The 26,501-nt window shown below is 34.8% G+C and overlaps 2 long non-coding RNA genes across 4 annotated transcripts; both read right to left on the reverse strand.

Annotated features, from left to right (window-relative positions):
- Positions 1–1,259: 1,259 nt before the first annotated feature.
- On the reverse strand, positions 1,260–4,187 carry LOC145055574 (uncharacterized). Of its 3 annotated transcripts, none has more exons than XR_013685233.1 (6): positions 3,816–4,187; positions 3,304–3,621; positions 3,134–3,185; positions 2,555–2,678; positions 2,173–2,276; positions 1,260–1,593 (listed from the first exon to the last, which is right to left on the reverse strand). It is a non-coding gene; the product is annotated as an uncharacterized LOC145055574 (long non-coding RNA). The 3 variants fall into 3 exon arrangements; XR_013685232.1 differs by having other exon boundaries at positions 1,262–1,593; positions 2,555–2,638; XR_013685234.1 differs by lacking the exon at positions 3,134–3,185 and having other exon boundaries at positions 1,261–1,593; positions 2,555–2,638.
- A 17,132-nt stretch (positions 4,188–21,319) lies between these two features.
- LOC145052148 (uncharacterized) lies at positions 21,320–22,576 on the reverse strand. The gene is made up of 2 exons (XR_013683986.1): positions 22,387–22,576; positions 21,320–21,567 (listed from the first exon to the last, which is right to left on the reverse strand). It is a non-coding gene; the product is annotated as an uncharacterized LOC145052148 (long non-coding RNA).
- Positions 22,577–26,501: the final 3,925 nt, after the last annotated feature.

Raw genomic sequence — 26,501 nt, forward strand, 5'->3', positions numbered from 1 at the left:
ATATATATATATATATATATATATATATATATATATATATATATATATATATATATATACACACACACTAGCCGTTTACCCGCGCCAAGCGACGGGGGCGAATAATGTTTTCAAATATTAGTTTCGAGGGAGGATTAGTTCTTTTGCAAAATAATTTATTACAAAATTGATTGTGGATTATTAATTGTGCAACAATTTTTTATACACCACATTTAATGTATAAACTTCGCTGCATTTAAATTGTTAATCAGCATTCATTTATAGACTTACCTTTAAGGGCAATACCTTTATAATTAAATATTTTAGATAAGAATAATTGAAATGACAACTATATCTTATTTGTTGGAATCAAGTCCATTTTTTTAAATAAAATTATTATACATTAGATTATGTTATTTTGAACCAAAATTTAGTTAACATTTGAAAAAAAAATTATAAATAAATAATATGCAAGCAATATAATATAAATTATATTAATGTTGAATAATGAGTCCGACTGTCCGATATAAAATAATTTAGAGGTGTTCAAAACCGGATATCCGAAAATTCAGATAATACCTTTTTAGTATCCGAATCTATGTCTGAAAATTCGAATATATGGAATTTAGTATATTAGGTGTGTCAAACATAATGATCATCGAACCCATTTCTGTAAGCCACCTTTTCTTTTACTATTTCTATTTTGATGTAAAAAAAATATTTAAAAAATGTTGTATAAACGTAAATCAAAAAAATATAATACTCATGCTCATCCCTATTAATCGCCTTTTCCATTTTAATGCTGAACTTGTTAAGAAAATAGTTTAAATTTTGATTCTTTAATAGGTTATATCTCAAAGAAAAAAGTAAATACAATTTAAAAGTTAGAAAAAATACTGAATTTATAACAAACAAAAGGAATATTATTTTTGGTAAAGGGGCAAAGCCTTATTATTTCTTTTCAAGTGGTCAGCTTCTAAGCAATATACATATTTTATAGTTTAGTAAATAATAAAATACAATAGATAGTTACAATCACCAAGTTGCTATTACAAAATTTTGTTTTCTACTACCAAAAAGCATATCATTCCATTTAACTTGTATATAATAAAAAAAATGAAAAGATATTGAAGTAAAAACCGAGTCGTACCTGACTTATTTTGTTCAAAAGAGCAAACATTCATGCAAATGAAATACTTTTTTTGTATTTCTGTAAGAAGGCAACTTTTTCATAACAAACCATAGCCCAAAACGTTGAGTACATAAAAATCTTGTAGAGTAAAATATGTAACGTTTATACAAATGTGATACTAAGGGCATCCACATTCCACAATGAGGGTTCAAGGAAAAAACTGTGTTCATAACTTTTCGAAAGCATCCTTTAGAATGATAACCAATCACATATAAAGTGACAGAAATAAAGTTGCAATGTAAGGACTTGATATTTAAGTGTTCAAACAACTTATTACATATAAAAAAATTGAAGGACTTGATATTTAAGTGTTCAAGTTTTTTCTCCGCTATTTATTGGCTTATTGGAATGATAAGAAGCATCTTTGGGATTAGATCCCTCTCACCATGTGATAAGTAGCAGCAGAGGGTACACATTTCTTCCTGAACACCAAACCAATATAAATTATGGATTATTAACGCCAACCATATCTTATATACTCTACATTAATGGTAAATACTATCAATTTGGGACAGTAAAAAAAAACAGAGCTGCACAATTTGAATATATCAACTAAAAAAGTATAAAAACTAAAATTTATTAAATCAATGTACCTTAATTCTCCTTCCCAGCAACACATAGGTTAAAAACAAAAACTTAAAAATAAATTATGGCATTTTGTTTATCTTAGCCTAGAAATCTACAATTCCATAAAAGAACATAAACAGAGGGTTAAATGCAAGAAACCATGATATCCTACATCAATCTATTTCTATTACAACATCATACTCTCAATCTTTTTTTTCTTAGTAAACCATTATTTTTTTAAAGCAATAACTGGATAATTGCAAGTAATATCATTCATTTATAACAATATAATAAAATAATAAACTTTTGATTTCAAAGTACAAAGAGGACAAAATGATGAAGCTTTTCATTTTAATCGCTTGCAATAAAAAATGATATTTCTCCATCAGATGTAAAGTTGATAAAAAATAAAGAGGACAAAAGAAGAAAATAACCTTGGGAGACAAATAATTAAAGTGATATGCTTCTGTGATTCTTCATTCAATAATCAGTTTAATCCAAAAGTCCATCCCAATATTGAAAATAGTCAACGTACATCCTGCAATTTAAATACAAACTTTCATAAACCAACCTAACACAAAATAAGCTAATCATACCTCAGAACCTAATGGATTTTTAACATTCAAAGTCACAAAAGACCAAATTTGTTGAAAATGTGTTTTTTCAAGATATCAAATAAAGGTTGATTTAATGCATCTTTGTCCATTTCACATGAACCAGTTGTTCATTATGACAAACCAAGATAACATGAAAGAAGCTTTGAATAGACAACTCTAACTCCTTACTGAATAACAGGATGCATCTATTTTAAATTACCTCAAAAAGAGAATGCATCCATAACTTCAACATATTTCTTTGTCTGAACATGGCTTGGGATACGTAGGGATTCCTTATACGGAGCTGATCAAGAGCACGTGGCTTCAATTATATGGATTTTGACCTATTTCAAAAATACTTTACTAAGCATGGATATGTTTAAAGGATAAACTTGCAAAAAAAAATATCAAATTGACAACAAAAGCAACAAAGCTGGGAACCAACATTGTACAAAAAGACATAGATAACTCACTCAAACCTAAAAGGTTCCTATTAGAAAACAAAAAACAAACCTGGAAACCAACATCGAACAAAGCCCCTGGTTTCTTTTCTACAATGAAAAATCATCAACACCCACACATCCAACATAAAAACATATAAAAAGACACGGAAAACTCAAAATGAACATCAAGATAACCCGGAACAAACAAATTAAAGACACAAACTATGCCATCTTTGCATTATGTATTCTATTTTATAGCCTTTGCATTACTTGGTGATTATCATCAAAATGATCACAACTACGCCATCTTTGTTGTGAAGATAACGAAAGTGAACAATAAAATCTTACTAACTTACTATTTAGAACATAATCAGGCTTCATTTGTTGGAAAGAAAGACCAGGTAATGGCTGAGAAAAAAAGACAATCTTTAAGACATTTGACAAAAAAAAAATCAAAATTAACAAAATTCATTATCAACATAAACATAATCTTTAAGAGATTAGACAAAGAAAAGAATGAACTAACCCAAAGAGCTTGATATGGTTGGAATTGGGTCTATTAATGTTGGGATTGGTTACTTTGAGATTAGAAGGATGGAATATTGGAATTGTCATCCCCATGCTTGTTGAATCGTTTGCATATGGATCATCCACAATATGCTAAGGGCACCTTCACATCAACCATTATTTTCCATGGATTTTTACTGTTCCTTTCCTATCTATTTACTTCATCATTAACCTGTAAATGGGAGGAATGGAAATTGGACACTGGGGTAAATTTACAGACTTAACGCACCATGGTAGAAAAGCAAGGTAGATCCATCATACATCACTTCTTTTTTCCCTGGTTAAGTTTAAGATGAACAAATCAGAAATTGGTGTTTAAAAGGTTGTTAATAGCCTCATCTGCATGCTTTTCTACATAATATAACCTCCAACAAACTAAACCCATAAATTAACCAACCCAAATTGAAGAATTTAGCAAAAGTCATGGATTTGAATATTATTAGGAACATGTGATTAGAGTTGAATGTGTACCTATTATCGAGGGTTTATACTCCCAAAAGATCGTTGTGGTTTGCTAAGAATCGAACGAAAAGGTTGACTTCCAGGGCCGCGGCATCGACCAGAGGGTGGTTGATCGTGGCAGCGGGATAGGGTTAGGGTTACTCGTCTTGATAGAAGGTAGAAGTGGCAGACACCGGTGACGGAAAAGGTGGACTTCCAGGGCATCGATTCTGTCTTTGGTGGAGACAGGTGGTGGTACGCTGCTCGTGTGTGATGTTGCCGGGAGTCAGGGAAGAACACGTTACGTCGTGAGGGTGAAGAGATAAAGAGAGAAAGATGAGATTTGGTTTGATGGCGGTTGTCGTGTGCGAGATTAGGGTAACATACCGTGTAATAGGTATATCATGTACATAATATTATTGTAAATTATGCAGTAGGTATTGTACCTCTTAATTTTCAAGAAATAGGCAATATGTTTAATAATATAGTGTATATATATATATATATATATATATATATATATATATAGAGAGAGAGAGAGAGAGCCATAATATTTGTTAATAGGGTGCTTAACCCATCAAGTCAAAAAAGAAAGAGCCATATATAATAATCTTTAAAATCTTAAAAAAAAAAAAAGTAAGCATATATCGTGACTACATTAACACCCCGTTCCCGAGTTGTAGAAAAGATAAGAGAAGAGAAAATAAAGTAAGGAGAGAAAAGAAAGGAAACAAAATTCGTCTTTTGTGTTCCCGAGTTGGAGAGAAGTGGAAGGAAAATTAAACATTTTGTTCTTTCTCTTCAAATCCTTCCAAATCGGAAGGAAGGTTAGGAGGGAAAGTGATCCTTCCATTTCCTTCCTTTAATGAAACTCAGGAACACCAATTTGTTTAACTTTCCTCTCAGTTCCACTCATTTCTTTTCTTTTCTCTCCTTAAAATGAACTTGGGAACGAGGTGTAAGCAAGACCCATAAAGCAACAATACGTGCAAATCCAAATCCAAATCCAATAAGGGCAATTTGATCTTTTGGTTTACGGTTCAAATGTATATAAGAAGAAAAAAATAATAATAATAACACAATAGTCCTACAATGTTTTTGGTTTTGGTTGAATCACACCATTAACTTAATTTCTTGCTTTTTAAGGGAATAAAGTACATTTTGTTGGGTCTATTTGGCCATTTTGTAAGATATAAAGGGGTAACGTGGTTACCCCTTGCCATGTCATTTAATGAAATGTTACTCTCTCTCTCTCTCTCTCTCTCTCTCTCTCAAGAACATGCAGTCAAGACACTCCATTTTTTAGGTTTGTTTTACAAAATAAACATCCACACTCATGAATCTAAAATCGTTTTTCGGACTGAAAAAACGCAGAAATCAAAATGAAATCATTATTCTTCAAACCATTTTTGAAAAAAAAAAAAAAAAACCCTAGAGTAGGAGGTAGCCGAAGGATGATGAAGTTCGATATCTTCTAGCAATGGTGGTGGCACAAACATGCCACGACATCTTGAATCCAGTTAAAATATCTTCTGTCACACACCCATAAATCCATCCAATCTACTTATACACAAAACAACTAAGAACAAGATTATTGCTTTTTCGGTGACCATGTACAACAATATTTGGGAATCCAGAAGGGTGAAATTACCTCTTTACCCCAGTCGGTTTTATCTTCATAACCACATCTAATATCATGTATTGCTTGCTTCGAAAGGTTAACATTTGCAACTCTCTATCATCATCATTACCTTTCAAAAACAAAGAGTTTGGTTCTAAATCAACCTTCGTTAAAATGTAGGATCATATCCATACATAACTCATCGATTGAAACAACAACTAGTCCCCAAGTGAACCGGCCCCTGAATCCCATCCATGCCTTTCAGGTTAATCTATACAAAATATAAATGTAAAAATTTGATTTTTGAAATCCCAACAAGATCGAAATTTGAATTTGAAAAGTTTTAAGTTTGACTCTGTAAAATTAATAAGCACACATCGAAGAAGAGGATATTATAATTACTATATCGATCATTTAAATCAATCCCAACATATCAATTATCTTTCCATAAGCACCACAAGATGTCGTAAGAAAGAAACATGGATTCATCATCTTTATTGTAACGCCTCGATTCTCAGGTATTGAATTATGTTGAATCTTTTTGGTCTTTGGGTCTACTCAACGAGTTGGTTGCTCTACTCGTCGAGTAGCGGCGGGTTGGTCCACGTGTTTTAGTGACCTACCATCGAGTCCAAGAAGGGACTCAACGAGTAGGAGCTGGCAGATGAAACCCTAAATCCCGGAGTTTTGCACCCTATTTAAAGAATCATATGCCTCCTTTGGCCTCTTTACAGCCCCTTGTGAGTCACGAAAACCCTAATTTGTGTGGTGATTCGTTCTTGTGTGTTTTAAGCTTTGGAAAGGGAATCCTTGGAAAGAAGAGCTTGGAGGGCAATGTTGGATTAAGGTCTAAGTCCATAACTATAATTGGTAAGACTTGACCTGACCCGGCATGGTCCATTTGGGTTGCATGGCATCGGGACAATTGGATTGACAAGATGAGGAAAAAGGATACTAGTGATTTATATAAATATATTATAAGTTCTAATATATTAATATATAATCATATTATTTAATTAGTATTGATCAGGAATTAATTTGTATTTAATTAAGTGATCAAAAGGAACTAATTAAATATGGACTCTAAGATATATGTGTGTGATGGGCCAAGTTCATTTAGGTTGGGCTAAGCTTTCATGGATAGTCCACGGAGTGTTTAATCCATGGATCATATGAAATGAAAGGTCATGGGTATTAGGGTTTAACCTTAATCTCCACACTATATAAAGATGTCCTTGGTTGGTGAAATGTGGACTAGTGTGTGTACAAAAAAGGGCAAGGCCGATTTCACCAGAGAGAACCAAAGTATCCTTATTCTCAAGGTTATTCCAAGTGTTCATGGTGTTGTGTGAACCATTTGAGGTGTCACACTTCGGTAACTAGGCACTCAAGCTTCATGAAGACAAGTTACATCAAAAAGGTATGTATTCTAACTTGTTATATTACCCAAGTATCAAAAGATTGTATGCTAGATAGGGTAATACCTTTGATATTCGTATTTGTATGTATAATAGAGAAAATATAGATCCAAGGTATTTAGGGTTGCATGTACACTTAGGAGTGTTAGAATGCTCAAAACCCAACATGCAAGAGGCTAGTAGCAAAGAAAGTGTGGGGAATCAGAAATCTACCTCTGTTAGCATCATTTAAAGGTATCAAGTCGCCACCTTTACCTCATTTCTTTCTAGACCTCTTTTGGGTGAGATTTAGGGTTATTTTGGCTTGGGTATGATGATATTGTAGTGTATGAGCTAGATCTGAAGATGTAACTTCAGATCTGGACCCTTCTTGGGTTTTAGGTTCATAAAGTTCGAGCTTGGTCACATATGAAGCCTCCCTTGAGTGTAAAGCCCCTTTGTAAGCTTAGATTTGTCATTTAGAGCCTTTTTAACCATGCATGAACGTAAAGTTTGAAAATTTACGTGACAAGCAAGCCTAGGGAAGTTGGATCTGCAATTTGGGGCCTTGGCATGGCTTAAAAAGTGTCTACATGGTTAAGGGACTGAAGGGACTCGGCGAGTCGCACAGTCGACTCGGCGAGTCATATAAAGATGGGCATCGAACTCGACGGGTTGGATGAACAACTCGGCGAGTCCGATGAAGATTGTCATAGACTCGACGAGTTGGATGAACAACTCGGCGAGTCGGTTAAGGTTTCCCCAATTGATGGATGTGTGTGAACTTGTCGAGTTGCAAGGAGGAAAAGCCCGACGAGTGGCCTTAGAGCTTCGATCGCGAACCTTAGGAGCTCGACGAGTGGATGAGTAGTCAAGGAACTCGACAAGTAGTCGAGGATACTCGGCGAGTCAAGGTCAACACGGACTGTTGACCTTGACTGTTGACTTTTACTTTGACCAGGGGTTGACTAGTTAACTTATGGGGTACCTTGAAAGGTTGGGAACTTACGAGTATGGTTATATTATGATAATAGGTGGTGGAGTTTGTGGTAGTGATCTGAGAGTTGGAGTTTATCTACAGAGTCGGCATTTGTGAGGTGAGTTATCCTTACTATACTAAGGCGTCTAAGGCACCAAGGTCGGCTCATTGGATATGTGATCCTAGCAGTGTTAGATGTTGAGTGTGAGTTAGCGTTGCATGTTAGTGGTTATGCCAGTTAGGTGGGCATGTAGGACTACCTGTGTTATTATATGTTATCCGCATGCTCAGTAGTTATGTCATTATATGTTGATATGTTTTGTGGGATGGGTTGAGGTGAGACTGTTTCGTGCGGTAATCCAACAAACCTGGGAGCATTCCAGTTACGGGCTAAGGGAGACTCGTATTGTGGGCTCGATGGCAAGCCATATGTGAGCTGTGGGCCGGAAGCAATCCAGACTCACACTGTAGGCTAGGGGGTCATCCAGTCTATTAAGTTGTGGACCCATTACATGTTGTTCAATTTGTTATGTTATGATGTTGCTGATATGGTTATGTGGATTGTATGGGTATCAGTATTTTGGGGGAGCTCACTAAGCTTCCAGGCTTACAGTTTCAATTTGTTGTTTCAGGTACATCAGGTGATTGTGGCAAGGTAAATGCGTGATCGTATCGCTCCTCGTTTTGATGATTTTGTTTCTAGGATACTCTGATATAAATAGTTTGGAAACATGTTTTGTAATAACTATTGAATTTGAAAAGCATTTTTAAATTTTAAAATTGGCTTGAATTTTAATGGGTGTTACAAGTTGGTATCAGAGCCTTGGTTTGAGTGAATTGGAGGAACATTCGTGTGAGTCCAGTCTCAAATCAAGGGAAGGTTTCCAAAATGATTTCTAAAATGGTTTTCAAAATAAGTACAGGAGGAGGCAGGGCGTATGATCAGCCGAAGCCAGTAAATGGACCCCAAAATACCATACAGTTATTTGATTATGTGGTATGTTAAAACAGCATGCTAGCACTAGGATAGGGATCTTCAGGAATTGCATGATAGAATTGTCTGATTACATGATGCCTGCTAGCCTAGGGTTTTCCTTATATGAGATTGACATCATTATTGTAGTTACTTGTGTATGCATCATGGTTGTATATAATCAAAATCTTATAGCCTGAGAATGTTTAATTCGACCTTAGGGTAGGATCGGATATTTGAAAGTCTATAGGGTCCAGTGTTATGTATGGCTAGCATACACTAGCACTGCAGGGTTGATGGAAGTTTCATGGATGGATGGGTAGTGAGAGACCGTGAGGCCAGTCGTGCGATAGTTTAGCATTCCTTTAGGAATGAGGGTTGTGCGCTAGCTATGATATGTATGTTGTTAGGGTGTTGTGGTGATACTTGAGACAAATATGGGTAGGTGTGGAAGGTAGTATGGGTCCGTACTACTGAAAGCACAGGACTCATACGCGTAGCAAGGAAGTCACAACCTGTCACACCCCAAAACCAAGAACGGCGGAAACGTTCTGGGGCGGAGGAAGTCATGTATAGTATCACAACAATGAAAACTAGTAAACAAGCAACAACATCATCCATTGCATTAATAATATAATTATTTTACAAGTGTGTTCTGTCAAATTCTGATAAACACTAAAGCATAAATCAAAATGAAAGATGCGTCTTGATCGAGCACCATCTTCCCTGAACCTGTTTCTGTAACAAGCAACAACATCATCCATTGCATTAATAACATCATCCTTGCAGAGACGGCTGCCGTCGCAGCTGCATCAGCTGTAAACAGCGGTAGGAGGAGGTGGAGCTAGACGGGGTTTCCAGTACCGGGACTTCGATAACACCAAGCCCCCGACATTTGATGGTACTCAGGATGCGATTAGAGCTATGAGGTGGTTAAAGTCGTACAAGTTTCTGTAATTTGCGAGGAGTTCTGAATGAACTATGACAGTAGGTCTGTAAGACCTAGAATTTGGCGAATGTCTGTCGGCGTCTCATGTGTCGACAAATTTCTCAACGGTTTTGACAAATTGTAAGAGTACTCAAAATTTCCCACCTCACTAACAGTGTGTCATAGAAATTTGACTCTTCAATTTCAAAACTCGTGCCTAGAGAACTTTGCGAAAAGTACCTCTGAAGGTAATGTTTCCATGGGTTTCTTTTTACTACGAGGGTAGATAAGTAAGTCATTACATGGAGAAATGACGAACTGATCCAAGTAACAAAGACGTACCCTACTCATTTAGCTCATGAAAACTATGGGCGTATTGGTCCTATCCGAAGGGTATCACTACAGACTCGAAGTGTCCGCATCGAGTTCGGAAGATAGTCTTCTGGATATCCTTCCCTAACACTTGAACTGGTGATATTCGGATCTCAGATCCATTTCTAAAGGTAATTCTTTCCTTGCGTTTGCTCAACCATTTCATCTATGCGAGGCAAAGATAACGATTTCTAATGAAAAATCTTGACGGAGTCCTCGATATCCGAGGTACACACGATGCCATCTGTCGATCTCTCGAAGAATAAGACCGGAGTTCTCCAGGGTGAGAAGCCTAGTCTTCTAATTCTTTTTCTGTGTAGTTCGTTAAGTTGTCCGGGCTGTTCTTGTATCTCCGGAGGTGTTTAGGCTATAGGGCGATCTGTTTAAAGGAGTCGTACTCGGTTCTAAGTTTGTTCTCATGACGATGCGATTACTCGTAGGCTTAGGCAGTTCTCCATCCTGAAGTTCATATTAGAATTCATACATGTTTTCACAATCACAATCTCGTGTATACGAGTCGTATATAATTAAGATTGAAAAGGTAGTCGAATAACTGATTCTTCTTTAAGCTCACATCCTTTCGAGGAAAAAGAAGTTAAAGCGGAATCATCAATTCTAAACCTATAGAACCTTGATTGTATATCACTCTTATGTATACATTCCTCAGTGATAGATCAACTGCATGAATCCTTGGATTAAACTTGAAGTATTGCACGAGTGGTACTTCAGGGGTTTCTTCGGAAAGAAAGGAACTATGAGGTACTCCTGGCATGAGTACTTCGGTGTTCTGATATGACGGTTTCGCTAAAAAGACGTTTACTGATAAGGAGACGTACGTATGAAGCTATTTTTGTGAGGATCAAATTGAATTGAGTCGTATGATAATGTCGAAAGCATACTGAAACTTAAAGACATTAGATTTGAACATAAGACGTTTACAGACAAAACACAACCGTGCAACCATCAATAGAGTTACAATACTTTAGACTTACGACAAGACCATTGCTGCGAATAAGGTATACTACAAAAGACAAGTATACGCAGCACAAGCATCCCTATACAGACAGGATCTCGCAAAAGGTAAGACTCTAGTTGCACGAGTTTTGGATAGTTTATAAGTTTGTTACAACGAAACGCCTAAATTACATTAACGAGGGGTCCGACGTAGTTTCTCCTGCAGCCGTGATCCTAAGAATCTTCCCATCTGCACCCGAGTTCTTCGCTATCGGGCAATCTTTCTTGAAGTGTCCAATTTCACCGCATTGGTGACGTATCTGGACAACACCAACATTGGTGGTGGAAGTGAAGTGTTTAGCCAGTGTTATGTGGACACGAGTGCCTTCCTCATTACTCCACTTTGGAAATTGCTTCCTAAAGCGTTCGGCTTTATCACTACTCTCGTGAGTAGGGTTGGTCCCGATGAAAGGGACTTGAGTGATGGGTCGTGTCGGTGTTCCACAGCAACGAGCATGGTGCCCTATTTTTAGGCAATTGTAACATTGCATCTCATGGCAAGCCCCATGATGATGGAAACTACACTTATCACACTTTGGGAGTTTTCCCTCGTATGGCCTGCTCGGTACGGGGATGGCAGGGGTTTCCACTTATTGTTGTTGTATGGAAAGTTTTTGGGATTTCTTGCGTTCCTTTTGGGCTTGACGCTTCCGTTTCTTGTTCTTTGTTTTTCGGCTTTGCGAGCCTGTGGCTGTTACTGTTTGATGACTTCCTGGATTGATACTACGATTGGAATCTTCAATCCCAACATCAACATTGCTTGTGCTGATAGTGCTATGGTGCGCAAGGACAGCTGTCACGGCAGCCATCACGACAGTTGTAACTGCGGTTTGGAAGGTAGCGCCGTCCATAGGAAAGGCGGAGGTTTCGTCGCTCGACTGATTGCTTCCGAATGACGACATGATTCTGTAACATGAAAGATAAGGATTTTGTGAGCGATTCTGGTTGGCCCTAGGGGTACTTCGATTGTTCAAGTAAAGAGTAAGACTATGTTCTCGAAAGTTTGACCTACATCCCTATGATGCAGTCCTAGCACGGAATGGAAGTATGTTCGCGAAGGTTTGACCTACATCTCTATAATGTAGTCCTAGTACTGAGTGGAGGTGTGTTTATGAAGGGTTGACCTACATCCCTATGATGCAGTCCTAGTAACAGGTGGAAGTAAGTTCGTAGAATGGTCTCAAGACGTTTATCGTTCAAGCCGAGGTATTGTTGGTTGGTGAATAACAAGATCCAACCACTGAAAGAGACTTGGAAATGTCTCCAGATCTAACTTGCTATAGTCCAATGACTTGACTAAAGCAGGTTTCAGATAGACTCCAATGAAAGTATGATAAGAGTACTTGAATAAAGAATGACACAGAAGTTAGCCGGCTGTCTATATCTTTGATATTCACGACGTAAAGGTTCGGGAAAATGACCTTGTAAAGGTCTTACATCATATCCAGAGAAGATAGTTCTTGATAGCATAAAGACCTAACCAAAGTACTTACGGTACAAGATAATTTCATAGAAAATGCCACATCGGGAATAGATAGAAAAACAATTCCTTTTAATAAGGAAAATAAAGTAAAGTGTCTACTACTGGCAACGGTCATCCCTCTGGTGAACTCTCAGTTCAGCCAGTTGACGTTCCACGTCACGTAGGTGTCTTTCGTACCTCTGGCCTACTCTGAGCTCTATGACTTCGGCTCGTGATTCAGCCAGTGCTTGCAGCAGGGTTTCATGGTGTCTCTCTGATCTCTCGCGAGCATCTTCTAGACGAATGGTGCGGAGGGTATGCATTCTAGCATCGGCGACAACTTCGGTAATCTGATGTAGGGTTGTCCTGCCTTGAATCTCATTTCGGGCCACTCTGCGGACCAAGATTGGCAAGATTTTGTCTGCTGAGCCCCCATTGCTCAGGTCATAAAAGTTTCGGTCGCCATTAAATGGCATGGGCTGATCTTGTCCTTGGCTCCATGTTTCCAAGCATTCCACCCACTCAGGGGTCGGGCCATGAAAAGCCGGAAGAGGGTTAGGAATTGGAACGGGAGCTGCCTGGGGTAGGTTCTCAACCTCTGGTTCAGAGTTAGCATCGTCCGAAAGATTTTCATCATGGTGATCATTCAAAGGGATAGGATGATCATTCTCTGGTTCTTCTTCAAACCATCCAGCAATGACCTCATTCGGAAGGTACTGGTTGCCGTGGGGATGGAGTCCAACCATGTTATCTATGCGAGAATTGGGGTAGGAAAATAATTATTAGACGAACTATCTAGATAATTATTTAGAAAATCTTCATCAGTTACATCGCTATTTGTGAGGTGCATACCATTTATATGTAATCGAAACAGGATAGGACTTCGAATAAGGGACCTTAACTCCATATTCATACAGAATAGGGGTGAAGTAAAATTTTCACAGATTCTAAGTCTATAACATCCTAATTACATATAGCCTTAGTGTATCCACTTAGCAACTATCAACTTAGTAATGAAGATCCTGTTTTAGTTCTCAAGTATGAAGTACTTATAGTAACACCAAATACTCCTATAGTATTTTAAGTTTAATGTTATGTTCTACTGTTCTCATTGTGGTAGGGTTGGTAAGATTTTAGATTTGTTACAACCACACAACTACACTTAGGCACATGCTAGTCAACCCTCGGATAATATAGGTGATCAGACTATATCTTCCCAGTTTTGACCATATGTCTCTAAGCCCACTTGTGTTGCCCAACAATCGTAATTCTTTTGTATTGTCCTAGTGACACTGATTTTAGTATGAATGCAGGCACGTATACTTTATTAAATATTTTATTATTTAAAGTATAAACTCTTGGTCAGAGTATTTTTAATCCCGTATGTATTTATAGTTAGTATATCTTTTATGGGTTGATATACTTAATTCACTATAAACAATGCTCTGATACCAATCTGTCACACCCCAAAATCAAGAACGGCGGAAACGTTCTGGGGCGGAGGACGTCATGTACAGTATCACAATAATGAAAAGTAGTAAACAAGCAACAACATCATCCATTGCATTAATAATATAATTATTTTACAAGTGTGTTCTGTCAAATTCTGATAAACACTAAAGCATAAATCAAAATGAAAGATGCGTCTTGATCGAGCACCATCTTCCCTAACCTTGCATCGGTACCTGTCTAAGGTTGACCTGAGGATACAAATTATTTTGAAAGAGAGTATCATCTTTAAAGCTAGTAAGATCATAAGTATTTTAGTGTCTTAATTTGTATGTAAGAATTTGTATGATTATGAACTGTAAGTATGGAAAATGTATATGAACTGTAAGTATAAAAATGTTTGTAAAACAACTGTAAACGTTTGGAAAACTCCAGAAATCCCTATGATTCCTACTATTATATAAGGGTGTCTTCTACCAAGTCCTAACTGTTCTCAATGTAGTCTTCTACCAAGACTTAACTATTCTCAATGTAGTCTTCTACCAAGACTTAACTATTCTATATGTTCGTTTCTTGTAAAAGTGTGTAATTTTCCCAAGTGTAACTATCATTAATAAAATATAGTTTTTTACATTTAAAGATTAAGTGAAAAGATCACTAAATATATGTACAGGGAAAATTAATGTAGTACTGAAATGTAGCGCTATAAGAACTACTGATGTACTAACTACCTTAAACCGGATTTATATTAAGGCGTCATGTGATTAATTGCACCATACTATTGACTGGTAACAACGACATAAGTATGGTCGTAAAAAGAAATGACGTTTGGCACCCGCAGACCTGCAGGTCCGGCTGTAGCTAGCAGCAAGGTGTAGGATAGTCAATCCAGTATAGATCTATACGCAAACTCACGCTCTCCCTTCAAGAGACTCTGGCTACAACTCGGGCCATGACATTTAAGTCATACTCCAATTCATATCACAATAATTAACGTATTCATGTATATGTAATGTAATGAACTGTTCTAGCTGTAATGCACGTGCTCTCTACCTAGCAAGTATAGTAATGTACTGTAATGTTCTAGCTGTAATGTACGTGCTCTCTACCTAGCAAGTATAGTAATGTACTGTAATGTTCTGGCTGTAATGTATGTGCTCTCTATCTAGAAAGTATTGACTCATGAATGAACTGACTCATTGTATGATATTGCGTTCTAGTAATAGTTCTAGTATCTTCCTAAACTACCCATATGGTAGTTTACTAGTAATCTAACTGGGACGTATGAACATTGATGTATACCCTTGCTACCCAAGGGCATTGGATGAACTGGAAGGACCTTTTATGACTATATATGTACACATGATATATAACTAATATTTAAACGACCTTCGGACGAGTACCCGATATCCTATCAGACCACATCCAAATCGAGGAAAAGGAAACAAGGTGGATAGCCTTCCTAATTCTTTTAAACATTACTTATATAACTATACATATAGAGGCATGAAATTTATAATATAAAAGCATAAAATAAGTTTTGTAAAACCTTTGAACATAATTATTATCTAAGAAAAGATCGACTTGATGTTAATCTATAAAATGGTTTGAAAGCATGGGTTTGATAAAACAGTTTAAGTATAAATAAACATTGGTTTGAAACACAGTTGTAAATAAGTTTGAAATAAAACATACAGAGTAAAATGTACAGTGTAATAAGGAGTTTTAAACACATAAAGTGTTTATGAAAAACATTTGAATGAAACTGTTTGATAAAAGGTCTAATGAGTAGCCAATCATTTGAATGCTGCTTATTAATCACATGTGATTGATATAATAAGTAGCATGATTCTACTTGTATCCCCCCCCATAAAACATTTAAAAACAGTTAAAACATTGATTAAGGGGTATGAACTCACCTGTTGTGGGTGATACGGATGAACTGAAGAGGTAGGACTGCTAGGTGTCAAGTGAAGTCTTGAACACACTCTATGATCCTAGTTAACATATAATTTCACATATATGTAACAAATTAGTTTATAAACAACTAATAAACAAGTCAAGACACTCTAGGACATGCTAAACACCTTTATCAAGTGTTATTAGCCTCTAGGATTGCATCTAAGTTTTTGTAGGGGAAGCTATTGCGTGTAGGGCTCAAGGAAAACTCCATAAGGGAGTTCACGACCCTAATGACACTACCATATGATTTTACGGTCATAAACTCATGAGTTTATGGCCGTAAGCTCATACTTAGGTTACCATTTGATGTTTGATGCTCTATAAGGCCCTAATAAGCATTTCTACTTAATGGCTTGGTCTATGGAAGAGTTTAGGGCATAATATAACTCCTTTTTGGAGTTTACGGCCCTGGGACCATATCCCTTGGAGATTACGGCCGTAATCTCCCTTGGGAGGATGTTTATGGTGTTTTCAAGTCCCTAAATTAACTAGGAACTAAACTAGGCTTTTGTACTAGGCTTTAGAAGAGTTTATGGCACCATTTTATGGAGTTCACGGCCCTAGAACCTTTTGGGCCGTGAACACCTTACTCTTGGTGTTCTAAGTGTGTTAGCTAGTCCTAAACTCATTTAGGTACATGTCCCTTTTAGTCTCTTGGCTTAAGGAGGGTTTTTAAGGCATTTTGGCACATAAAAATGGAGTTCACGGCCCAAGAACCTCCTTGGCCGTGAACTCACTTTCACCCTTGATTCTTAATTGTTTTGGTGGTCTAAAAATGTAATGGTAGTCCCTATGTTGAGTTCTAAGGCTTTGAGGGGCATTGGGACACTTTTGGCTCTTAAAATGGAGTTTACTCCCCAAGTGTTCTTGGGTGGTAAACTCCCGAATCTTGGGGTTTTGACATGATTTTGATGTTTCTAAACACAATCTAAGCTATATAATATAACTAGATCGAAGTACTCACAATTTGGGATAAAAACCCGAAGATCCGTGAGAGAGAATTTGGCTTTTCTCTAATTGGAAATGTAATTAATGGATTATTTTGGTTCAGATTTCTATATATAGTCCTGGGATTTTTGGCAGAAAATATTTTTATTCCCGGAATGAACTCTAATATCCTAGAGTATTGGAATAACAGTGTTGCACAAAACCCTAATGCATCCACTCTCCTGATATCTCCTTAAGTGTAAATCCTGAAAAACTCAAACTTATACCCAAAGTTTGGAATTTTATTGAAACTGTTCTAACTTCTATTGGCTTGATATGGTTTGTTCAGAATGGAAATTTCGGGTTGTCACAAAACCCCTAGGGTTTAGTCGGGAGTTGGTCCCATATTGTTATGCGACCCTCTGATATCTGTTGGTGTGTTTTCAGCATGGTGATGACAAGAAGTTTTGTGACTGCATCCGGGTCGGGATCAGGATCAGGGGACGGAGGCCAGCAGGTGCTGGTAGTACCTGAGCCTATGGTATATATGGGGACGGATGAGCTAGACGCCAGGATTCGAGAGGTCCTGCATGATGAGGGCCACTTTGTTTCGGGCACAGCTACCGGAGATGTTTGGGTCTATTAAGACCGCTATGGTTGAGTAATTTGACGAGCGTTACGCAGCCCTTGCAGAGACGGCTGCCGTCGCAGCTGCATCAACTGTAAACAGTGGTAGGAGGAGGTGGAGCTAGACGGGGTTTCCAATACCAGGACTTCGATAACACCAAGCCCCCGACATTTGATGGTACTCAGGATGCGATTAGAGCTACGAGGTGGTTATCTGACGTGGAGGGTTGTTTCTTCACGTGTTCATGTCCTACTGACCAGAAGGTCAGATGTGCCCTGAACCTGCTGAGGCTAGGGGCCAAGGATTGGTGGAGACTGACGACCAAATTGTACACTGATTATCAGAGAGCTGCTGTCACTTGGGAGCAGTTCAGGGAGATGTTCTGCGCCTGCTATGTTCCATGGGTGGAGCGGGAGCGGTTAGCTCAGGAGTTTTTGAGTTTAAGGCATGACAGAGAGTTGGTGATGGAGATCACCCGTATGTTCACATAGAGGGCGATGTTCTGCCCAGAGTTTGCTTCCGATCAGGCTCAGATGACTCGTTATCTGAGCATGCTCAAAACTGACATCCGTCAGTTTGTGTCTACTCAGCGATGTGATACTCTGTTAGAGTTGCAGGAGGCCGCTAGGCGGCATGAGTTGGAGATCGAGCTGCAGTTGAGGGAGCAGCGTACAGCCCCGACACAATCCCAACTGGCGCCGAAGCGGTCTAAGACCACTGATTCTAGGACTGGGGGTCAGCAGAGCCGCACATGTGGGAAGTGCGATAGGAGTCATTATGGAGTGTGTCGAGCGGGTAGCGGATGCCACATGTGTGGCAAGGAGGGGCATTATGCGAAAGATTTTCGCCAGGGCGCCCCGGTTCGGGTATGAGGTTATGCTACCACTGTGATCAGTTTGGCCATGTGAAGGCCAACTACCCATTGCTAGCCGCCAAGTCGGCGCAGGTTCCAGCGCCAACTACCTTGAGGGTCTTTCGTTTCTCAGATGTTTAGTTGGTCTTTCGTTTTAACGCCAATTTTTTCCCGATAAAATATAATAATATAGACCCGACAAACGGGTTTGTGTCTGGTTCAGGTCGGTTCGGGTCAAGACAAGACAAACCTATGAAACCTGTTAAACTCACTCAGATGAAGTCAAAAAAAAAAAAGACTTAACTAAAAGAAATTAGTTTGAGTCGCCTTTTTAAATCACGTATTTTAGGTTTAATAAAGTTTGTAACTTGAACTTGAGAAAGGCAACCTACAAAAAAAAATAAACCATGAAGCAAGTTGTCTTCCTATAGTCTTGAATTGTCTTTTTATAGAAAAGATTTGACTCTCATCTTCCTGTCCACAAGCGATGTGAGATGAAATGAGATTTCTTCATCCTATATGCCTTTTAATCAATGTTTTAAAACCCGGGTCGACCCGGCCGGTTCAACCGGTTGGACCATGACCCGGGTAGAAGGCGGGTCAATTGAGAACGGTTTTTTATAAAAATACGGATCGGATCGAACCGGTCAGGTTTTCCCTAAATCGCGGTTCAACCGCTTATGTTGAACCGGTTAAAACCGGATTGACCCGTTTTAATAGGGTTTGGATAGTTGGATACACGTAGCGAACGCCAAAACAACGAGCCGTTTGCGGTTTTTCCAATGTTTTTCAATGTTTAAACTTTGTAGACATCAAATTATTGGTTTTATATGTTTATGCATTATGCAGGAAAATAAATATATATAAAAATAGAAAAAGACCATAAACCGGGTTGACCCGACGGTCCAACCGGTTGACCCGTAAACCGGTCGTCACACCGGGTCAACTAAAAACCCGGGTTTTAAAACAATGTTTTTTAATTTCCACAATTTACAACATATATTCTTATGATTTTAATTTATTAATTTTTGTTTATCTTTCTTGTCGTATTGGGCAAAACAACTACTAAATTCACCAAAACAATTAATAGTTTCAAGAAAAAAAAACAACTAGTTTCATAAACATAAAATATCAATAGTTAAATAGTTATTTGTTTTATTGTAGGGTTTAGAAATAACCTCAAAAACGGTTTTCTTAAAAGTTCGAGCCTCAAAATCAAATTTCTCTGAAGAAGTGTTGTGAAAATCAAATTGCTTAGTCGCTTTCCAGTGAGTTTTTCCACCTGCCTGGTTCACAATCATTTTTGGGCTTTGTGAGTTTGGACTATTATTTGCTTAGTGTATATATATATATATACACACACTAAGCGAATGCCTGCGCGTTGCGCAGAAACACCTATATAGTTGAAATCTTTATAAATATATGTTTTTTTAAATATAACAATAACGTTGTTCTTAAATTTAATATAATAATTCGTATACTAAATTAATAAAATATATTGATTATTCTAAACTATATGATAATATATACATCTGTCATAATTACATAATATCAATCTTTTGAATGACTTCTATCCGTAAGTTACTCATTAATTAGCAATAACGTTGTTGTTAAATTTGATATAATAATTTATATACAAAATTAATATAATATATTGCTTATTCTGAATTATATGATAATATATACATTTATTATAACTGTATAATCTCAATCGTTTAAATGACTTCTACCCGCAGGTTACTCATTAATAATATTAAATATAATATAAGGTTTAATGTTATTTATAGTTGTTGTTATTGTTAATTAATTTTTTAAAATTTATTTGTTTAATGTTTTAATTTCTATCATTATAATTATTTAAAACATTATAAAATATTAAATGATTACTTTTTGATTTTAAAGATGACAATATAATCATTTATATAGAGTTATTTTTAACTATTGTTATTGTAAATTATTTTAAACTACTTATTTGAAAACTTTTAATGATTATAAATATATATTCGGGAAACATTTTAGTTAAATTGAGATTACATTTTAGTTTTTGCATTTAGCACTACAATTTATTATTTTTAACTATTCACAAAATATTCTTTGGGTTTTTTAAGTGGAATTGAAATTTATATTTAAGTTGATACTATAATGTTATATTTAAATTAACAATTTAAGTATTTGTCCAAACTTTTCAAAAGTTGTAATTTTAAACTGATAATGGTTTACATACAACAACGTATTAAATCTAATAAATTAAATATAATATATTAAAAGTTAAAGACATAACTTTATAAATAAAAGATAATATTTTAAAATTGAAATTTAGTTTATTTATGATTACACTTTAGGTTTGATATTTATTTAACCTTATTAACCAACTTGTAATCATTATTAGAAAGACACTACAATTTATCACTTTTAACTATTTACAAAATATTCTTTGTGTTGTTTAAGCTAAACTAAATTATATATTTTAGTTGACCCTTTAATTTTATATTTAAATTAATACTTTAAGTATTTTATATAGATTGTTTAAAAGTTGTAGTTTTAAAATGATAATGGTTTACATCTAACAATATATTAAAACTAATAAATTAAGTATAATATGTTAAAAGTTAAAAAACATAACTTTATAAGTAGAAGTAAAAATATTTTTTAATATTGAAATTTAGTTTATATATGAGTACACTTTAGGGTTGTATTTATTTAACCTTATTAACCAACTTATAATCATTATTAGAAATAAATTGAAAAGCATGGGAGTTTCAAATGAATGTAGTGAAAGAAAAAATGCTTCCTTTATATATATATATATATATATATATATATATATATATATATATTATATATATATAGGGCCAGTCCAAAGGTATTTGATGCCTCGGGCGAAAGTACATAAGGATGCCCTATGATAGTACCGTAAAACCCCAATGAAATAATATATGTACATTACAACCACGGAAAATACAAATATATACCATAAATATATATCATGTATTGATACTAATTGCTAAAGTAAAACATCTAGAATTTTATTCAAAATACATATGTAAATACAAAAAAACAATAACAAGTAGCATTTACTATCATTCTACAAACCACATACAATTACATAATATAAAACCATCTTATATTCTACACAACTCATAATAACTAAATACATCTTTTTTTAAAGCCATCTCCTCCTCAACCTTGAAACCACTCTTTTTTGATGAAATCCTTGCTGCAACATAATGAGGAAGTTAAATAGTAAACATGAAGTTACAAAGACATGAAATTAAAAATTATGATGAAATTGGAAAGCCCAAAGACACATTTATTTTGAGTTGAAATCAAATTCTCTTTAACTTCAGGTCCAACTAGTCAAAATGGATATCATCTTTTTATTGAAGAGAAAGTAAAATCAAATTATCCCTGAAACATACCCTCATGTTAAAAAAGTAACATTTTTTCAAATAAAATTAATATCCATCTTGCAAAACCAAGAGTCAGTGCTATATATACACTACATGGACCATTTTTAGTGTTTACTCTTTTTGAAACAAGATTGTCGTTTCAACATTGAAATTTCTAACGAAAACCATTAAATGATTCATACATTGATGCTACATTATATTCAATGTTGTTTACATATCACTATAATCAATGTTGTTTACGTTTTACCTCCTGATTAATTTGTTGAAAATTAAACTTGTGGATGAACCAGAGCAGACATCAAGTTGGAAATAAGAACTTAGATTGAACAATATAACCTCCCAAATGACATAATGGATATAAATTATACCTCCTAAATGGTTGAATGGCTAGAAATTATGCAAATAAGAAATCTAATTAAACATTATACCTCCAAAAAAAATACTTAGATTGAAAATAAGAACACCAAACATTTAGCAATCAGAACTACAAAAAATACCTCCTGACGCAAACTTCCTCAAACTAAGGAATTAAACAACATAAACTATAGATTCAGAATCCAAAAACCAGGAATAAGAGAGATTAGATAAGTGAGAAATTAGAAATCAGATTAAAGGGCTTTATCTACTTATCTAGGGGTAATCGGTTCTTTGCTTCTTGAGCTCGATCTCTAATCTGCAGAAAGTTATCGAGAGACGCGTAGAGAATCGACTTTTCATCCCCGTCTTCTACATGCTACAGCTTGACGCTTCGTTACCCTATGCATCGATTCACGAAAGGTACATGTAAATTTGTAATCTTTTCAATTTTTTTTTGCTCGCATGCCAAGAAATCAAGGTTGTAAAGCACTGAACTAATTAGATATATATGTGTTGCAACTGGGCTAAATTTATGCCCTTTTTGCCCCACTCGCCCATGTATTGGGCCGACACTATATATATACATACGTGCACATATTTTTTTAGTGGTAGCACCTTGATACAAAAAAAATAATAATTTTTTTATTACACTTCAGAGTCTAAATCGAGTAGTGGCTCGGGAACCCCTAGATCTGCCGATGATTGTATTGGATGCTTAGAGATAAGAGAGACAACATAGAGACTAACTGCACTAAAGATATGACGAGACTCAGCCCCAATGTTAATCGCAATGATGTATTATTGAGAAATGAAGATTACGGTTGTGTTTGATGCGTCATGGCTAAATGATAAGCTGACTTCTTTTTCAAGCTTTTTTAAACTCTCATGCTTGGCCAGTCAAAAAATAACTTAAAAAATTTAGCTTTTTAAAAAGCTACGTATTCTAGTTTTTCGAAAGATTTTTTTTTTTTTTAAATATACCCTTAATTACCTAAAAATTTAATATTTTTCTAAATGATTTTTTATGTCCATTTATATTTTTCAACTAACTTATCACTTAACATAACTTTTTATTAGTTAGTTCTTCTGCCACCAACAACTACACTAAAACATAGCTCTGTTTTATGATTTTGTTCGTGACTCTCGGCTCATGGAGTCATGCTACTGCGGCTGCCTTAAAGCTTGAGAGGCACAACAAAATGGGCTCTATTTATTTTCCAAGTTTAGCTATAGGCTTTAATTTAGTTTCTATTTTTAGCCCAGAATGCCACCTAGACTCCCAACTCTCTTGTTGCCTAGCCCAAATTTCTTGGGGGCTTCCATACTAAAAAGCAATCATTTGATCAAAAAAAAAAAAAAAAACACACATACACACAAAAAAATCATATCGTGATGTAGTTATTGTGTATCCACTGTTCATAATATAGATTGTGTTAATTTTGGTGTGTGAATTCAATTTGAAATCCTATCATCATATTCATTAATCATCGAATTTTGGCATCTTGTACTTTTCTCATCTAAAGTAGAAAGAAATGGTCCCAAAAAAAACTCGTCTAGTCCTTGTATTTAATTATGGTAATACGTTTCTGTATTTTTTTCTAAGTTGCTCTTATAAAGTTAAAGAATCCATATTGACTTTGTGTATATATATATATATATATATATATATATATATATATATATATATATATATATATATATATATATATATATATATATATATATTCAAATTGTTTACTAATACTTCAAGAGTTCAAGTTGCAAAATCACGCTTTAAAAAACCTTCGAAACTTTATTTAAAATCCTAAATTTTTGGAAATTGAACAAGTTAAATTACAATATGATATCGAAAAGTGTAAGAAGAAAAAAACAAACTTCGCTTTAAAGTTGGTACATATGTAGTTTTCCTTCTAGAAACATGAAACATTTGTGTTCATATCTTATGGATCATACTTTTGAAATTTTTTATATTTCAATTTCTATCAAAATCAATTCGAAATTGAATTTCTTGTTTGCTTACTATAACACCATTAAAATACATGGCTAACCATTTTTAAACCATGAGGATTTATTTGATTTGCAGCTACTAAGGTGATGTTTGTTTTTCGCCTGTAAATTTTCTTGGTTATTTCTGTCTGCATTGCATAGACCACGCGTAGATATTAGGTTTTATAGATTGTTTTTTTTAAGATTACATACCTAAAAAGGTATATGAGTCATCTTCTTGGCTCCCATGTTGACTAAAGTATTCACACCTTCACACATTTTTTAGCCTAAAAAACACATATGTCTTTGTTTTTTTTTTTTTAATTTAGATTTATCCCAACTTTATCTATGATAAACAATTTGGGAAAAAAAAGTTTACGACATTTCAAGAAAAAATGTTCAACGAAACATTTATGATCATTGTGACAAATTTATAAATAAATATTTAATTACAATAATGGTCGTTGGAATTGTTATATAGATATGAAAAAAATCCTAATATTGTCTTATATTTTTTTTTTGCCAAATTTTATAAAACATTATTAAATGCAGAATGATTAATTTATTGGGAAAAATATTTATGTCCAGTTTTTAATTGATTTAATGGAAAAAGTAAAATAAATATTTTGAAAATTTTCATTTAAAATCAAAATTTATATTCATCTATTTTAGGTGTTAAATTCTTTTATTTCTAATTACGACGTTTATTTATAAAGTTAATATATGATTTTATGAACCTATATTTTCCGCAAACACTTTTCAAATATGATATATTTTTTTCAAAAAAAGTGTCATAGATGGACATATGCACCTTACGTAAATGCTTCTGTAAGACCTTTTCATTTTCAACTTGAAATATATATATATATATATATATATATATATATATATATATATATATATATATATATATATATATATATATATATATATATATATATATATAAAGAGAGAGAGAGAGAGAGGGTGAGGTTCAATAGAGAACAATAATTAACCAAAAAACCAATCTTTTTTTCAACTTTTAGAACTTATTTTTTATCAAAAAAATACTAAAAATACATAAATTCATAACTTTTTATCCTTTTTTCAATGATATAAAATTCGATTTTTTTTACATCAAATTCACAATGTGAATTTTTGAAAATTCACAACGTGAATCCGAAAAATATTTTTCACATTCACAAAGTTAATATATGATTTTAGATATTTTAAGATTTTTTTTCGATAAAGAATAAGATCTAGAAATTGAAAAAAAGATTTGGTTCCTTGAAAAACCAATAATTATGGTTATCTATTGAACTTTTTCATATATATATATATATATATATATATATATATATATATATATATATATATATATATATATATATATATATATATATATATATATATATATGTGTGTGTGTGTGTGTGTGTTGTGTGGAGATAGACAAACAGAGAGAGAGAGAAGGAGAGCTAGGTTAAAATGTGGATGACATCTATTGTGTGGACGTGTGTGGATATTGTTATTCTATAAGAATGACTAAGAGAATAGGTAGGTAATATGAATATGTTCAACCTCACATAACTATTGTCATTATCATGCATTTTTCACTAATTTTTTTTTAATTTTTGTTTTCACGTATCGTTTTTCACTAATTTTCATTATTACAGAATACGATTATCAAAAACACATTCTGATAGAATGAGAATCATAAGAAAAAAAATCTTTAATACCATTTTAGATGATTTAATTAGTGAGAATGCGTCATGATGACAATATTTATGTGAATTCGATGGTATTCACATTGCCAAACAACCTATTATCTTAGTCATTATCATATAATAGCAATTTCCACATGTAACTTCTAAAAAATACAACAAATTTAAACTTTTCAAAAACAACCCATTTACTCAAAAAGTGTTTACATAATCATTGTTCCCAAAAACATTATTTAAAATTAGAGTCTCCTAAGATCTAACAACATAAAACCATGGATATTTACGGTCACACCTTCGCATTGCCACATTCCTCAGGAGTACCTAAACAAAACTAAAACTGTAAGTCAACGCTTAGTGAGTTCCCCCAAAGTACAACCACATAAACGTAACAAGAAACGACATGCATACAGAGCCTTCAGGATGAGTGGAGCGCCTCACCGGGCCTTCAGCTTATTTGGACCGCTCCCTGGGCCTTCGGCCTGACTGAGCCATCTATAGGCCTTTAGTCTATCTGGACCGACCTGGGTGTCTTGGCCTTTAGTCTTGGTTGATCTGCCTCAACCCAGTATAACATATCAACATACACCTTAACAAACAATAGCTAGCAGATACAAGTAGTCATACAGATCTAACATATCACTACAACATAGAAACATCCTAAATACCATGATACAGATCTAATAGATCACTAGAACAT

This window comes from Lactuca serriola, chromosome 5, assembly GCF_051521515.1.
Source record: "Lactuca serriola cultivar US96UC23 chromosome 5, Lser_US96UC23_V15, whole genome shotgun sequence".
Classification (NCBI taxonomy): Eukaryota; Viridiplantae; Streptophyta; class Magnoliopsida; order Asterales; family Asteraceae; genus Lactuca; species Lactuca serriola.